General features: G+C 38.7%; 1 long non-coding RNA gene across 1 annotated transcript in view; it reads left to right on the forward strand.

Moving 5' to 3' along the window:
* Positions 1-326: 326 nt before the first annotated feature.
* LOC138829474 (uncharacterized) overlaps positions 327-16556 on the forward strand; it is a 33972-nt gene continuing 17742 nt past the window's right edge. Inside the window, exon 1 of the long non-coding RNA XR_011372613.1 lies at positions 327-480. This is a non-coding gene — a long non-coding RNA (uncharacterized lncRNA). The remainder of the gene's footprint in view (positions 481-16556) is intronic.

Consider the following 16556-nt stretch of genomic DNA (forward strand, 5'->3'; position numbering starts at 1 on the left):
GTGGAGGTTTCAGTAACTATTTGTTAAAGAAGACATTATGAGCCATGGGATGGTTTCAAATTGCTGTTTTTTTCTTCCTCCATGATACCACCCACTGGCCACCCATTGGGTTGCTAAGGGAACCAGAATGTTACTTTGGAATTAGGTTTCAGATGCTAGCTTCAAGCCTGCATGTAGAAAGAACTTCAGATCCATCTTGGCCAAGACAATTTGTCTGGCTTGACACCCCAATCTCCATGGCCTGTGTATGAGTGGGTGTGGCAGGGAGAAGTAGCTGCTACCATTGGGAGGGGAGAGGAAGAGGCTTACTCCCTGACGCTACTCTTGGGAGAGAGAAGACTTCTGCTCTGGATTGCCTTTCCTGGCAGGTTGGCTACATGAACCTCTGCTCTTAAAACTATCTTGTTGCCTGTTCTCAAGACTTTAACTACCCTCTGAACCTGGTCTATTCTTTACAAAGGAAGTGGAAGCCCACAAAGGGTAAGCCCAGGGTCACCCTGTGAGTTGATGGTAATAAATTTTAATTACTTATTTTAGGCCTGGTAAAGAGCAGTTTGTTTCTGATGTCTGATGAATGGTTAATGTAAACTATGTTCACCCTCAAGAAGTAAGACTCTAAACACAACTAAGGATTTTGGACCATTTTTCTAATCTTTTAAAGGGCCTACGTTTTTTTTTATTTTTATTTTGGAAGAATTCCCTACATCATAGCCAACACATTAAAATAAACCCATACCATAATGTTATATTTAATGTATTATGCATTCCAGTTGAGAGTTGAAATATTTTTTTGAAGACATTTCATTCAACATTCGTTCATTTCCATTCGACGGTTTTCTTTGTGTGAAGTCAAACGCTTTTGATCTCTGGTCTTTGGGCATTTTCCTAAGCTCTTGGAAAAGCTGGCCAGCCTTTACAACTATAGTGAACCTTTGAGGACTGTGCAAGTTGGAAAAAAACAGCTCTTTGAGGCAGATGAATTATAACAACATATGCTTGACTGAAATGCAGGACCTTTGTGTGTCTAGCCATTATTGAGCAGGTGGTAGGAAACAGGAGGAGTGTCAGGGCTAAGAAGCTGCATCTCTCTGGACACATAGGACTGTAAGTGAGGACAAGTCTGTGAGTCTGAAGGCTCAAGATGGAAAAACCTATGTTTTTTTCCCTCTGCAGGATTTACCCTTCCCTTGCAACAGACAAACCCTAAAAGGAATATTCAGAGAATTCAGCACAAACTCCTTATCTTTTACAGCTCTGAGAAAAGATTATGGTGGGAACCTCTGAGGCTACAGTTTAATATGTTTTCCAATTGAAAAAAAAAAGCATGGATCTGGGATCAAACACAAGTCATCCATCATCATGGATATGGAAAGCTTAGAAGCCCATAAAACTCACTAAAAGGATGAGGGGTGGCACAGAAGTAGACTCTCCCTCATTTAAAATGGTGTATCACAATGGGAGACAGAACACTAGAGTATGTGCAGCTGCAGCAGTAGCAGATATCTAAAACAGTGTCTCCTCAGAGGGTTGGCCAGCTTCATGTCCCCAGGGACTAGGCCCTCCAGGTAAATGTTGGAAGTGGTCAGTCATCAAACAAGTTGATGAGTAGTGCACAGAATACAAGAAAGGTGTGTGCCTAATAGGCAAGTGGAACAAAGAAACATTTTTCACTGAGAAAATTAGGGAGAGGGTGGTGAGGTTCCTCTGGCCTACTGTTACACAGACAATAAATAAACTCAGTAAAGAAAGATTAAAGGTCTCCTGTTGAAAAAATAAACAACCTAAGAAAACAAATTATTTATTTACCCAAAGATTTATATTAAGTGCTGAACTTCTTCAGGAAGCCTGGGAAATAGAATTTGCATAGTTCTGGACCTAAGCACCACAGATCATATATAAAAATGTTGCTGAGTAATAACAGATTTTTAAATGCCAGAATACTTGGTGTGTATGACCCTGTATGATATTCCCCCACAAAACAATACAGCTGGAGTTGTGAAATCCAGATTTACCATTTAACAGCTAAAGGAACTGAAGCAAGTTATAGGCATCTAACATTGTTTTCTTCTCTGTAAAATGAGAATTTAATAGAACATGTCCCCTGTTATACAACTATTACCCTGAAAAGAAAACCTCTCAAAAATCACTCACTAAAAATAAAGGACTCAATAGAAAAATATAATTGGGAAGATCTCACAAAAGCTGCAAAGCTTTGCAAACCAGAGCGCTCACAAAAACAAAGTTGGGGTCTCAGGGGATCACTCGGACAATCCAGGCATTCAGCAAGGTTAAATTTTACTTTGGGTGATATATTAAAGGACAATAAAAGCTTATAACTATAGAAACAATGTTGTGTGAGGGTTAAGAAAATACAGATAGAAGTAGAGCTGTGAGCCAGAGGAGCTGCAACACATTTAGATTGAGAGGAGACGTGTACCTGCCATGAGTCAGAAGCTGATGTAAGACTGGGCTGTGAAAAGAGAGAGAGAGAGAGAGAGAGAGAGAGAGAGAGAGAGAGAGAGAGAGAGAGAGAGAGAGAGAGAGAGAGAGAGCCCTCAGGGAGAATCATATTTTTAATATTCTTAAAATAAAGCAGGAAGGGACCCATTCTAAGCCAGGGTTGAGCTGAGGACTTTGTCATTTCCCAGTAAAAGTTCTTGTTCTTTCAATTCTCCTTGTTTGGGGGAAAAAATTATACTGAAATCTGTCCACTACTTTCCAGTTGTATGTGAGTCCAATTGTATTATGTATTGGTGCAGAACAAACAATGCTGAAAGCAAAGCATTTTGTGACAATAGGCAAAACTATGAAAACCACTGAGCAGAATAATAGCCCCTCACCCCGAAGATCTTTCTAGCACTGATTTCCTTATGCCCCCAGCATCACCAGCTGCTTTCTTTGTATATCCAATGCTCTAGCTTTATAAACTATGTGATGTGGCATCCACTATGCATTCTTGCAATCTGTATGTTTGCTTCCACACAGTTGCTTTTATGGTTTGGATATGAAATGTTTTCCCAAAAGGCTTCTGTATTGTAGGCTGGGTCCTAGCTAGTGATGCTCTTTGAAGAGGTTCTGGAAACTTGCAGAGGTAGGCCCTACCTAGAAGAAACAGGTTACTGGAGGCATGTCCTTGGTAGCTTTTCTTGTTTCAGGCTCCTCCTCCCCATCTCTCTTTTTGTTTCCTGGCCACCATCATGTGACTGGCTCTGATCTATCACACCCTCCCAGCCATAGTGGACTGAAACCTCTGATAGCATCAGCCCAAATAAATCTTTCCCTCTTAAATGTCAGGCATTTTGTTACAAAGACATGATCTGACAAATGCACATTTGTCAGATTGGGCCTAGAATGTCCAGTTTTCAACACCTATTGCTATCTAGCTTATTGGATAATTCTTTTTTTTTTATTGTGAAAATACTGTACAGAGGGGTTACAATTACATGGGCAAGATAATGAGTACATTGCTTATCAATCATTGTAGCCTCCTCCTTTGTTTCCCCTTCCCATTCCTTCCCACCCTCCCCCTGCCCCCCACCCAATCTTCCCTGCTCCCCCTCCCTCCCCCACCCCCCGCACCAAAGTTGTAAAGTTCATTTTCGACATAACTACTTGTACATCTCATTGTTATTGGATAATTCCTATCCCTACTCTACCCCTAGCCTAACAAAGCCTCCAATACTATCGAGCCTAGACTCACAGAGGCTTAGATATCCCCCTTGATCACAACCCACACTATCGATTGTCCCTTTAACAAGACTTAGAGCTGCAGAAGGCTAAACACTCTCATCTCTACAGCCTAAAACACAAATAAAATTTGACTAGTTCTGAATAAGTGGTAAGGACAATAGTAACTGGAAAGCCTGAGATTCGATTTTTGAAGGTTTATATATCCAGCTTTGAAATCTATATATTATTTGGTCAATTATTTGGAAATGTGTGGATGTTATTAGCAAGATAGTCAAAACCACCCTCTAATGAAAGCAGCATCACCAGATCAAATGGACTGGGTCAGTTAGCCTTGGCACAGAAGCCTCTTCAGAGACTGTTGCTATGGCAGAGGCAATGGAAAGGAGATGGGAAATCCTCAATTGAGAATACAGTGGTCCTGAGACAAGATCTTCAGGACATGTTGAGACTGTTGAGATGGAAAGAGAGTAGCTCTCAGGGCCTATGTTTCTGAGAGAATGGCAGGCCAGTTTTCAGAAAGAAGAGGAGGAAGAGAATGTTCATTGGGAGTGGGTAGAAGCCAAGTTTGATTTTGCGTATGTAGTGTTTTGTCTATTAGTGGGGAGGGCTTTGCTTTTGTCCCACTCAGCTCAAGTTAGGCTTTACGCTAATAAGTCTCAAAACTTCCTTCAGTCCTTGTAATGCTCTATGTGAATAATGTCAGTTTCTAGTCACATGCTTGGAAACATTTTTATGTTCCCACAAAAAGAGAAATTGTGAATGGGAGGTGAGGTGAGACAATTACCACTGAAAGAGAAGGTTAGTGACAGAAGTAGGGTCCAGTGATTGTATATGAGGTGGGGTGAGAATAGATGGAAACAGGCAATGTAAGGCTTTGGGACTTCAACACCAGAAGCTTGCCATCCAAACCAAGCCAGTGAAAACATTAGGAAAGACATAGCTGATGATGTGCAGTAGTAGCAGGATATAAGATCAAAAATGAGTAGCTTTTCTATAAGCCAATAACAGACATGCTGAGAAGGAAATAAGCAACACAATCCCATTCTCATAACTTAAAATAATACCTATGAATAGTCCTATAGGACCAAAGAGGTGAAAGACCTCCACAACAAAGAGCTAAAGAAAACAAAAAGAAGAAGAAATTAAAGAGAATGAATAAGATGGAAAAACATCCCATGTTCATGGATAAGTAGAATTACTTGCATAAAAATATCTACAGTACTAAGTGCAATCTGACAGTCAATATTATAGCCAATGAAATCCCAATGTCATTCTTTGCAGTAATAGAAATCCTAAACCTCCCATGGAAGTATAAAAGATCCCAAATAGCAAAAGTTATTGCTGAAACAGCAATGCTTGAGGTATCACAATACTGAACTTGAAATTATATTACAAAGCCATAGTAACAGCAAAAAAAAAAGGCATTTCTATTTCTGTGCCTATACTTCAACAAAAGAAAATCAATGGAACAGAATAGAACATCCAGAAAGAAATCCACACAACTTCAGCCACTGGATATTTTATTACAAAGAAGCAAAAACACACATTTGAGAAAATTCAGCCTTTTCCACATATGTTTCTGGGAAAACTTGTTCTTTAAGTACAAAAGACCAAAGCTAGATGCCTATTTCTTTCTTATACAAAGGAAACAACTCAAGATGGATTAAACATCTTAGTGTAAAATCTGAAACTTTAAAACTACTAAAGTAAAACACAGGGAAACATTTAGAAAGCCATTTCCTATCTTGATTAGAACTCTTAACAGCTCAAGAAATAAGAACAAGGATTGACAAATGGATTCCATCCAATTAAACAGCTTCTGCACGTGAAAGAAAATAACTGTCACCAGAGTGAAGAAACCACCTACAAAATGGGGGGAAATCTTTGCCAACTACTCATCCAACTGAGCATTGATGTTCATAAACTATACTGTCCAAAAGAATAATCCAATCAATAAATAAGCAAGTGAATTTAAAACAGTTCTCAAATGAAGAAGCACAAATAGCCAATTACACATGAAAAGTGTTGAACAACATTAGCCATGAGGGAAATGCAAATCCAAACTATATTGACTCCACCTCACTCTGCATGACTCATCAGGAAAACAAATAAGAGAGAAATAAATTGTTATACACTGTTCATGGTAATGTAAATTAGCACAGCCATTATGGAAATCATAATAGAGGTTCCAGAAAGAAAGAAAGAAAGAAAAAGAAAGAAAGAAAGAAAGAAAGAAAGAAAGAAAGAAAGAAAGAAAGAAAGAAAGAAAGAAAGAAAGAAAGAAAGAAAGAAAGAAAGAGAAAGAAAGAGAGAGAGAGAAAGAAAGAGGGAGAGAGAGAGAGAGAGAGAGAAAGAAAGAAAGAAAGAAAGAAAGAAAGAAAGAAAGAAAGAAAGAAAGAAAGAAAGAAAGAAAGAAAGAAAGAAAGATAGAGAGAAAGAAGTACTATATGATCCATCTATACCACCTTTGGATGTATACCCAAAGGAATCAGAGTTAGAATACAACACACACACACACACACACACACACACACACACACACACACACACACACACACACACACACACACACACAATTTGTCACAGAACTATTCACAAAATCCAAGTTATGGAATCAGATTAAGTGGCTATCAGTGTATGAATGTGTAAGGAATGTATGAATTACTACATCATTCTAACCTATCTTGTTTTGTAATCAGACCATTGATGTTGGTGCATAGTCAAGGAATAAGGCAGAGCACATTTTCTGTATCTATTCAACCCGAGAAAGAAGGTGAAAGAGCCTCCTTCTACATCATTCCCTGTGTGATGGAATTTATTATGGGCTTTGATCATCTTCAAAGAGAATTGTGTAGGAAAAGGATGGGAGATTCTGTAGGTAAACAGTTGTCCTAAATGCTCAAAACATTTTCCACTTGCCCTTCCTGTGATACAAACCAGCATAGGTAGGACAAGCAGAAAGCAGTGGAACTGAACCTCAACCCACATTAAACATTATGGGCTGGGTCAAAGGTGCGGTGTCTGGTGGATGGCATATATTTGTTTTGGTTCTTGTAAATATTCTTATCATCTTTAAGTAGTTATATAAAGGAGTGGCCATTTACTGAAGCAGTTTATGAATACAGTGCCAGATATGATAGAGTATATTTGGCTTGGGTTTTTAAAATATCTTTTTCAATATCTCTATCTTTATTAGTTGCACAAAGGAGTTGCCATTCACCCCTCCCAACCCACCTCTTTCTGTACTTAATTTTAGATTATGGATTGAATTAGTTGCCACTTAACAAAGCAATTTACATGACGTGTATCACCACTTCAACATCTTCACCACCATTCGACCCTTCCCTTCCCTTGTATTTCTCCATTCTGTGGTTTATACGATGGATTCTTGCCCAAATTCTCTCCCTTTCCCCCTTCATTCTTCTATACCAGACAGGTAGCAAATATTTGTAATTCCAGATACTTGGGAAGCAGCCAGCCTGATTAAAGGCCAGCCTGGGCTAAAAGTGAGCCTCTATCTCAAAACAACCTAGCCATGGTGGGGCACACCTGTGTTCCCAACTACTTAAGGGATAGAAGATAATGACAATGTGAGGCCACCTAGGCAAAAGCACAACTTCTATCTGAAAAGCAAAAGGATTAGGAACATGGCTCAGATGGTAAAGTTCTTGTCTAGCAACCCAGAGCCCCCGAGTACCTCCTTGTCTACCTGGAAAAGAAGAGTGTAAGGAGGAAGGCAGAGTTTCACAAATACCATGGATCTCTGACTGAGACTTGGACCGAAGTTATGTTAGTGAGAGTCCTGTACCTTAATCTCTCCCCACCCCACGCCCACTAACTAGCTTACCATCTTCCTACAGTAGCAGGAGGATGCCAATTATTTTATTGTTTTTGTTGGTATAGGTTTTTCCCTCTCTTTTTTCAGTTTACCATGAGTTAACTCTCAGATGTTTACAATTTAGGTGGGACCAGCTGAAATAACAAACCAAAGGTCAATAAATTTAAACAGAGCTAAAGCCCTGTTAACCCTGAAATTGCACTTTTTTATTATCTTAAAGATTTTCACAAGAAATTTCTAAGTTAGGTGTACTAATGGAGCAAAGTAGTAAACTAAGCAAGCAAAACACAAGAGACAATTCCCTAGACAAAGATCATCAGTCATTAACAAGTTCAGGAGAAGTCCCAGACAAACAAGGTCACAATAACAGCAAGTTCAGCTGACCTAAATGGGTTTGAATTAAATTCTACCGAGCTCTCTTTGCATGACCCATCTCCCAGCCATTTCTCATCCTATGCCAAAGAACACAAGGATTCTCATGGTACTTGAAAGTACATTTTCCCAAAGCCTAGTTTGGGCAAATGCAACCCTCTTCATTTTTTCTCTTGGTAAGCAGAAATTTTCTCCATTTTTCCTCTTATCAGTATCCTTGAACCTAAGACCTTCAAAACAAAATCCAAACCAGCCAGGTGTATGTAATCCTAGTTACTCAGGAGGCTAAGATCTGAGGATCACCGTTCAAAGCCAGCCTGGGCAGAAAAGTCCAGAAGACTCTTTCCAGTAAACCACCAGAAAACCAGAAGTGACGCTGTGGTTCAAGTGGTAGAGCACTTGCTTTGAGCTGAAGAGCTGAGGAACAGCGGGGGCAAGGCCCAGAGATCAAACCCATGACAGACAAAAAAAAAAAAAAAAAAAAAAAAAAAAGGCCAAACCAATGCTTCCTTTGAATAAATCAAATACAAGATGTCCTCAAGCCAGGATGCACAATGAAAACCAAACCAAAGAGAAGAAGAAACTGGAGCATTTCATGTTGCATGGAACCACATAGCCAGGCACTGGTGGCTCACACCTCTCTCTAATCCTAGCTATTTAAGAAGCTGAGATCTGAGGATTAAGGTTTGAAGCCAGCCTGCACAAGAAAGATCTTGGGACTCTTACCTTTAACCATGGAAAGAAGAAAGAAAAAGAAGGAGGAGGAGGAGGAAGAGGAAGAGAAGGAGGAAATGAAGAGAAAAGGAGGAGAGGCGAGGAGTCCAGTCATTTTACCAAAGTTACTCACCAATTAAGATGTCTTCCAGAAACTGTTCCTTTACTGCAGAAGTCAAATTATACCCCAAAAGTTAATAGGACTGGGCCAGAGAAAGCATTGGGGGTTGGAAGTGTTCCTCTGGGATCAGCAGCTGATGAACTCATTCCAGGCTCTTGATACAGGCAAGGGGCCTGACAAGCCATAGGAAAAGTTCTGTCTAAATTGCAATCCAACAAGGCACAGTATGACGATTACAGAAACCAGTTTTCAGAAAGAGAATGTCCACTAGGCAGCCATGCCTGAGAAAATGGGAGACATAAATCTCAAATCTGCCTCCATGGTGATGTCTTGGGATTATTTACGGAGGAAAGGTGATGGGAGTGTAACTAATACCAAGTGGGTTAAATACCAAAGCCCAGTCAGGAGCTAAGAGCAGGTGTTTATTTAGATTTAAGTTGAAGACACATGAAGTTTTCTTCTGCCTTTTCTTATATGACCACCAGGTGGGAGCAGAGCATAACACACGTTAGAAAGGCCTTGGCAGGAACTATAGGAAAAGAAGTAATTATTGGGCAGTTGTTTCTTTGAGGATTTGTTGTTGGGAGATTTAATTTTTTGAGTTCCAGGTATATTTTAGATATGAGACCCTTGTCCATTGTATGGCTAGTGAAGATCTTCTCCCAATCCGTGGGCTTTCTATTGATCTTGCTAGCTATGTCCTTTGCCACGCAGAAGCTCTGCAACTTCATGCAATCCCATTTGTCCAACCTTTCTTTGATTTATTGTGTTTCTGGGTCTCTATTAAGAAATTTTTGGCCTGTTCCAAGGAGTCCTAGGGTTTCTCCTATTCCATCCTGTAATGTTTCAGAGTGTCTGCTTTGACTCCGAGGTCTTTGATCCATTTGGAGTTGATTCTGGTAAAGGGTGATATATAAGGATCTAGCTTAAGTTTTCTACAAGTGATTAACCAATTTTGCCAGCACCATTTACTGAAGATGATGTCTTTATTCCATTCTATTCTTTTAGCTACCTTATTGAAGATTAGATGGCTACAGGTCTGTGGGTTCATTTCTGGGTTTTCAATTCTATTCCATTGGTCCTAAGGTCTGTGGACTAAAGACTTAGAAAAACTTCTCTGAAGAGGAAATAAAGATGGCCAATAGACACATGAAGAAACGCTCAACCTCCCTAGCCAAAAAAGAAATGCAAATCAAAACAACACTGAGATTCCACCTCACCCCAGTTAGAATGGCTATAATCCAGAACTCTAAGAACAGATGCTGGAGGGGATGTGGCCAAAAAGGAACCCTATTGCATTGTTGGTGGGAGTGTAAACTTGTTCAACCACTTTGGAAAGCAGTATGGAGGTTCCTCAAAAGACTTCACATAGAGCTCCCCTATGACCCAGCAATCCCACTTTTGGGCATTTACCCAAATGTTTACAAACAAGACCACACTAAAGCTACCAGCACAACTATGTTTATTGCAGCATTATTTACCATAGCTAAGATATGGAACCAACCCAGATGCCCCTCAGTAGATGAATGGATCAAGAAAATGTGGTATATATACACAATGGAATTCTATGCCTCCATCAGAAAGAATGGCATTGCCCCATTTGTTAGGAAATGGAAAGACTTGGAAAAATTATATTAAGTAAAGTAAGCCAGGCCCAAAGAAACAATAGGTCCCATGGTTTCCCTTATTTGAAATAACTAGTATATGTCTGAGACAAGCAGAAAAGGTCAGATAAGTTGATGTTAGGTGTAATGATCCCCAAGATAAGTATTCAAATGTTTTTTTTCTTTCTTTTTTTTTGTGGGGGGTGTCCGGTCATGGGGCCTGAACTCTGGGCCTGGGTGCTGTCCCTCAGCTCTTCAGCTCAAGGCTAGCGCTCTGTCATTTGAGCCACAGCGCCACTTCCAGCTTTTTTATCTTTTTGCTTATGTGGTGCTGGGGAATCGAACTAGGGCTTCATGCATGCAAGGCAAGCGCTCTACTACTGAGCCACCTTCCCAGCCCCTGTTTTTTTCTTTCTTGCAATTGTTTCTAACATATTTATAAGATGATTTCTTTGTTTCTTTGTATGTCCCTCCCCCACAGTATAACCCCTGCTTTCATTGTATTTTTTGTTGCTATAATTTGTGGAGGGGAAAGGAAAAAACAAATCGTTTAACTAGGGATACAGGTGGACCCATTGCAACAATTAAATATACAAGACATTATGTAAAAAATGAACTTTACAACTTTAGTGGATGTTGGGGGTAGAGCTGGGAGAGCAGGGTAAAAGGAAATAAATCAGGAGGCAACAGTGCTTGATAAGAAATGTTCTCATTTCCTTGCTCATGTAACTGTTACCCCTCTCTATGGTATTTTTTCAATAAAAAACTTAATTTAAAAAACAATGGGATGAGATATATGTTTAAAAAAAAGAAGTTGTAATTATTATACAGGCTGTCCCTAATGTTACCATCGTTCTACTTCCATTTTTCTACCTTATGATGGTGTGAAAACAATACTATTCGGGAGAAATACTATTTCAGATTTTGAGTTCTGCATGTTCCCCATGCTAAAGAACATGGGCAGGAGCAGCAAACTGCACCTGTCATTAGCCACACAATCCTGAAACACCTGAATTAAATGTCAGTATCTTCAACTTACAATGGGCTTATCAAGGTGTGACATCATGGTAAGTTGAGAAGTGTGTGCACTTTATGTTATTATGATTGATTGATACTGCTTTTCACTTAGTAATTTAGTAAGTCCTACTTCTAATTTATAACCCTGAACTGTATCCTAATTCCTTGGACATTTAGAGCACAGGGGCTTTTCCTCCTCAGCCACTGTTCATTCCAGTTTTTGCCACAACTTAGGTCCAGGTTGAAAAGGGATCTTTTTTAAGAAAAGTATGCTATTGGGCCAACTGTCTTTAGGCTCAAGAACCCTCCTCTAACTCTTCTATTAACTGGTTCTGTGCTACTCATTGGGCTGACATGAGAGTTTAAATGAGCATTTAGAGTTAAGTAACCAAGACAATACTTGTCACACAGGAAGTCCTCAGAGTCAGTCACCTAGCCCTTTCTAAGACAAGTGAGGGGAACAAAGAGGTCATCTATTATGGGAAGGGGTGTCGTTCTCAAAACTCCAAAGGAAGCAGAGAAGATTCATAAATCAGATTTTTCCTTGTTAACATGGTCTCAACTACCCTGTGGATGCAAGCCATGTCCACATTTTATTGTTCTAAACGTCCCGCTCAAATTGATTTTGTTCACTTACCTATTTGGTATTAGAAGCTATTGAAGACACCAGAGGTGCAAATATAAGTAAGAAATTGTTTTGTGCAGCTCTTTAGAAATAGAAAACACAGCATGCAACAGCAGAGATCAAACAAATAATGGCCTTTAAAGCGACACACACACTTAGTGCCTGCCTGAGAGGACGCTAGAGAGAAGGGATGTTCTTTGCTTACTCAATAAACCAAGCTCATGAACGAGATAAATACTCAAGCTACTTAGACTGCAACTAGAATCAGATCCGAGAAAACAAACCACTGAGAGGTGCAGGTGAGGCAAGAGCTGTCTGCAGCCAGATCTGCAGGGGTGGTTAGAAGTCCAGTGTGAAGATAAACACAGTAAGTCTTCAGCCCACACCAAGTCCAAGGCAGCAGCATCACAGATTCAGCCCCTCTTTCCTACTTTTAATTATTCTAGCTTCATTCTTCCACTTTGGGAGAAACAAAAACAGCTTCTTATATAACTTACAATCTATTTACTCATCTGGTCAATATTATATACAAATAAGTGAATTTCAGAACTCCTAACCCATATATCTGTAAGAAATAAATTTACCAATGACAGCAAGGTGTTTGCATACAATTCTCTTTGTTGTTAGCCTTCCAGGAAAAAAAAGAAGTTAAAATACTATTCAGACACATTGATCAATGCTTTATTTTCTTTTTATTCTTTGTTGTTCTATAATATAGTAAGTGTACTTTCATGTTCATTTCCCTCTCCATGTCCTGGTTAAGATTTTAACTTATCTGCAATGAATCTCACTTTCTGTGGTACACAGTGTTTCAGATTTGTATACATTCAGTCAGTCCCTTAACACACAGAGAACCTTCCATCATATGCTCACCTTATAGGTCACTATGCTTCGATTCACACCTCTCCCCTCGTTTGCAAACCTAGGTGTCTGCTAGCCTGTTTCCCTACCTGTACACTTACCTATGCAAATGGTACAGAATACCCATGTGCATTTTCTTTTACCTAGCAAACTGCATTGAAGATTTATCCAAGCCAAGTACTGAGGGTTCATGCTTGTCATCCTAGCTACTCAGGAAGCTGAGACAGGAGGATAGAATCCAAAACCAGCTGAAACAAGAGTCTATGAGACTCTTATCTCCAATTAACCCACCAAAAGTCACAAGTGTAGGTATGGCTTAGGTAAAAGAATGCTAGCCTTGAGTAGAAGTCAAGCAAGAGTACAATGCCCTGAGTTCAAGCCCCAGGACCAACACATACACACGCACACCAGATTTATCCATGTTGTTGAGTGAATCTGTGGTTTTTTCCTTTATATTGCTGAGTTATGATCCATCTGTTTTATAGATGGAACACCATGCCTTTATTTTCCATTTGAAAGATGTGGGTTGTCCAAGTTTTGATAAATATATTTTCCAATTATAAAGCAACTATGATCTTACATAACTATAAGTTTTTATCTTTTGTAGAGAGATATGTGGGAAGAAAAGTGCTAGATCATTTGATGATATATGTTCAATGATATAAGAAATTGACAAAATTACTGTTTTCTGAAGTAGCCAGATCTTTTACCATCATGATCAGCCAGGTCAGAGAATTCCAGTAGCCTCAGCATCATCTAGCACATTGAATTAACATATTTTTTAGAGTTTTAAACATTCATGTGGATGTATAATGGCACATATCTTATTGTATTTCTAGTGATTTTGGGTTGCTTTTCGCGTACTTATTTCGTACGCAGATATCTTATTTGGTGAAGTGTCCATTCAGCTCTTTTGCACAATTAAAGTAGGTTTTTTTCTTCCTGTTGACTTTGGTGTATTCTCCAGAAATGTCATTTGCAAATGCTTTCACTTAGTCTGTGAGTTGTCTTTAAGAGTGTCTTTTTAAATTTTTAACATTGATTTTAATATTACTATAAAGTCTAATTTTTCAAATTCTCTTTTACCAATGTTTCTGTTATCAAATCTAAAATTCTTTGCCTAACCCAAGGTGTACAAGTTTTCCCTTAGGATGTCTTTGAGAAGTTTAACACTCTTCAATTTTACATTTAGATTTTATTGGTTTCATATTTACGTCCATTTTGGCAGATTTTTTAAAATAGAGAATGAGGTGTGCACTAAGGTTCTACTTTGCTATTCTGTATACATACATTCAATGATGCCACCACCATTTTTTGAAAAGACTATCTGCTTGACCATCTCTGTCCAAACTTCATTGCTTATGTCTGGTTGAGTCTATTTCTGGGCTTTCTGCTGCATTCTACTGATGAATGGATGTATTCCTTTGTCAGCCATTATCATGTTCTCTTGGTTCCTGTAGTTTTGTAGCAAGCCTGCAACCAGTAACAAGTCCTCCAACTTTGTCTTTTTCTTCAAAATTACGGGGGCCATTTTAGTACCTGTGACATTTCATATAAAATTATAGAATTGGCCTAGAGTCATAAATTGTCAAAAATCTATGTAATAACCCATTGAGAGTTTGACTGAGTACATGTTTAATCTGTTTGTCAATAGAACTGATATCTTGTCAGGAAACCTTCATTGCTGAAATAAAATACCTGAGACTTTTCAAGAGGAAAGGTTCATTTTGGCTCACAGCTGCAAAGGTTTCAGTCTGGCTGCTCTTTTATTCTAGGTGATGTAACTCTTATAAATGTAAGAATCTATATCAGATAATTCCTTGTCTTAAACTCTAGGGAATCTACTACTGATGCTCTTCTTGTTTTGCCTATGGATGGAATACTAGCTTCCTTAGAATTCTAGATTGGGGAGTTTGTGTTTGGCTGATTTTGTATAAATCCTGTGAATTATGTTTTTATATCCTATTATGTATTATGATATATTATATTATTATATATTACATATTAAATATGATTGGATAATATATAAAACAGAAAGTATATCTATATATTATATAATATGTTTAATACATATGCATAGGTTGAATCATTTGTATGTAATTTGGAGACATTTTGATATTTCATCTGGAAAACTTCAATATGTCTCACCTGAAATGAAGGTATTTTCTACCCAGTCATATATTCCAGCCTATGTTATCACACAAAATTTTGACAATAATTTTCAAATTTGTCAAATGTCTGTCTCTTTGCAAATGTTCTAAATTGTGTTTTATGTATTTGTCACACAAAAGAGTTTTTATTTTAAGGGTTTTATATAAAGCAATATACCATTGCTGCTAGATGGCTTCTTCGTGGCAAAGCTTTGGAAGGAAAGGATGGCTATTCAGCATTATATCACAAAAAGCCTCCCAAACAGAGAACATAACATAGAAACATCTTAGGAGGATGTTTCCCAATATTCAAAACTTGGAAATTGCCAAAGTCACTTTATCAAGCTTATTTTTCAGCTCTAATAAATGAAGAATATTTTATGTACTATGCTATTTCCTACTTAGTACATATAAGTCCATTCACCTTGGCAGAAGTGATGTTATTACACTAACTAGCTATATTTTCCATTTATGCTTTGGAAAATTACCTTAGGTATCAAAAATTACCTTTGATTATAAGCAGAGTCAGTATTGAAGGCCTGGACTCTGAATTTATTTCCCAGTAATGATCTATTAGCACCCACCCACCTAATCATCTCCTAAGTAAGCCACATTCCAACATCAGTGCATTGTTCTAGAACGCTGATGGGAGCCATAGCTATAGTGAAACTAACAGCATCAACACACAGCACTGTCATCTTGGCATGAGTGAACCGTTCCCTCCATATTCATGAGAACAAGGCCATTGGCTACATTTGCCAACGTGTAGATTTCTTGACATAAGCCCCTTGTTGGTTAAGCTGTTTCTGCTCAACTGGATAAGATTGCAAAACTAATGATCAGAAATCATTAATTAAAAAAATAAAATTACATGTCTATAAGGGGATTTTACTTTAGAAGACAGATTTTCGCATAGGCAATGCATTGGAACCACCATGTTCTTGCCTTCAGGAGTGTCTATTTCTTGTAAAGTTAAGGGTGGCATGTCTAACCTGAATCTCCTTCTCTCCATGTTCTACTCAAAGGGAATCTTCTTGCCAGGCTTGATGTTTTCTGTGAATTCTTTAGTCTTCTACAGGGCTATGCTTCCCACAACACAACACCTCTGTGGATACCCATGGTGACACATCAGGCTGAGCTATTGAAGCCGGGTATACATGTGAGCTGGGAGCAGTTCTCTGAACAGTCTTTATGGAAATTGGATACAGAGCACTTACCCTTGCTCCAAATCATACTGGGCATGTATTGCTGCTGTTTCTGCAAAAGGAATTTTGGGATTGAAACAGCCAGCCTCTCATAAGGACTCTAATAGCTCAGTTGCCCTGGAGAAGAACATAATTAGCATTTCTCATTTCAATGGTCTTCTATAATAGACAAGACATACATGAACTCTGAAAGAACAAACTCTTCTGAAACCTCCCTGCCCTTGATCAAGACGTCATTGGGGGGGGGGGGCTTCTCTTAGTTCAGATTTATTTGATGAGTCATCCCTTCTCCTGGTGTTTTGACTGGAAGCAGAAGCGACAACATGATGTCAAGGTGAAGTAGGGGAACTTAACCCAAC

Source organism: Dipodomys merriami, unplaced genomic scaffold (genome assembly GCF_024711535.1).
Source record: "Dipodomys merriami isolate MVZ:Mamm:240054 unplaced genomic scaffold, mDipMer1.0.p SCAF_172, whole genome shotgun sequence".
NCBI lineage: Eukaryota > Metazoa > Chordata > Mammalia > Rodentia > Heteromyidae > Dipodomys > Dipodomys merriami.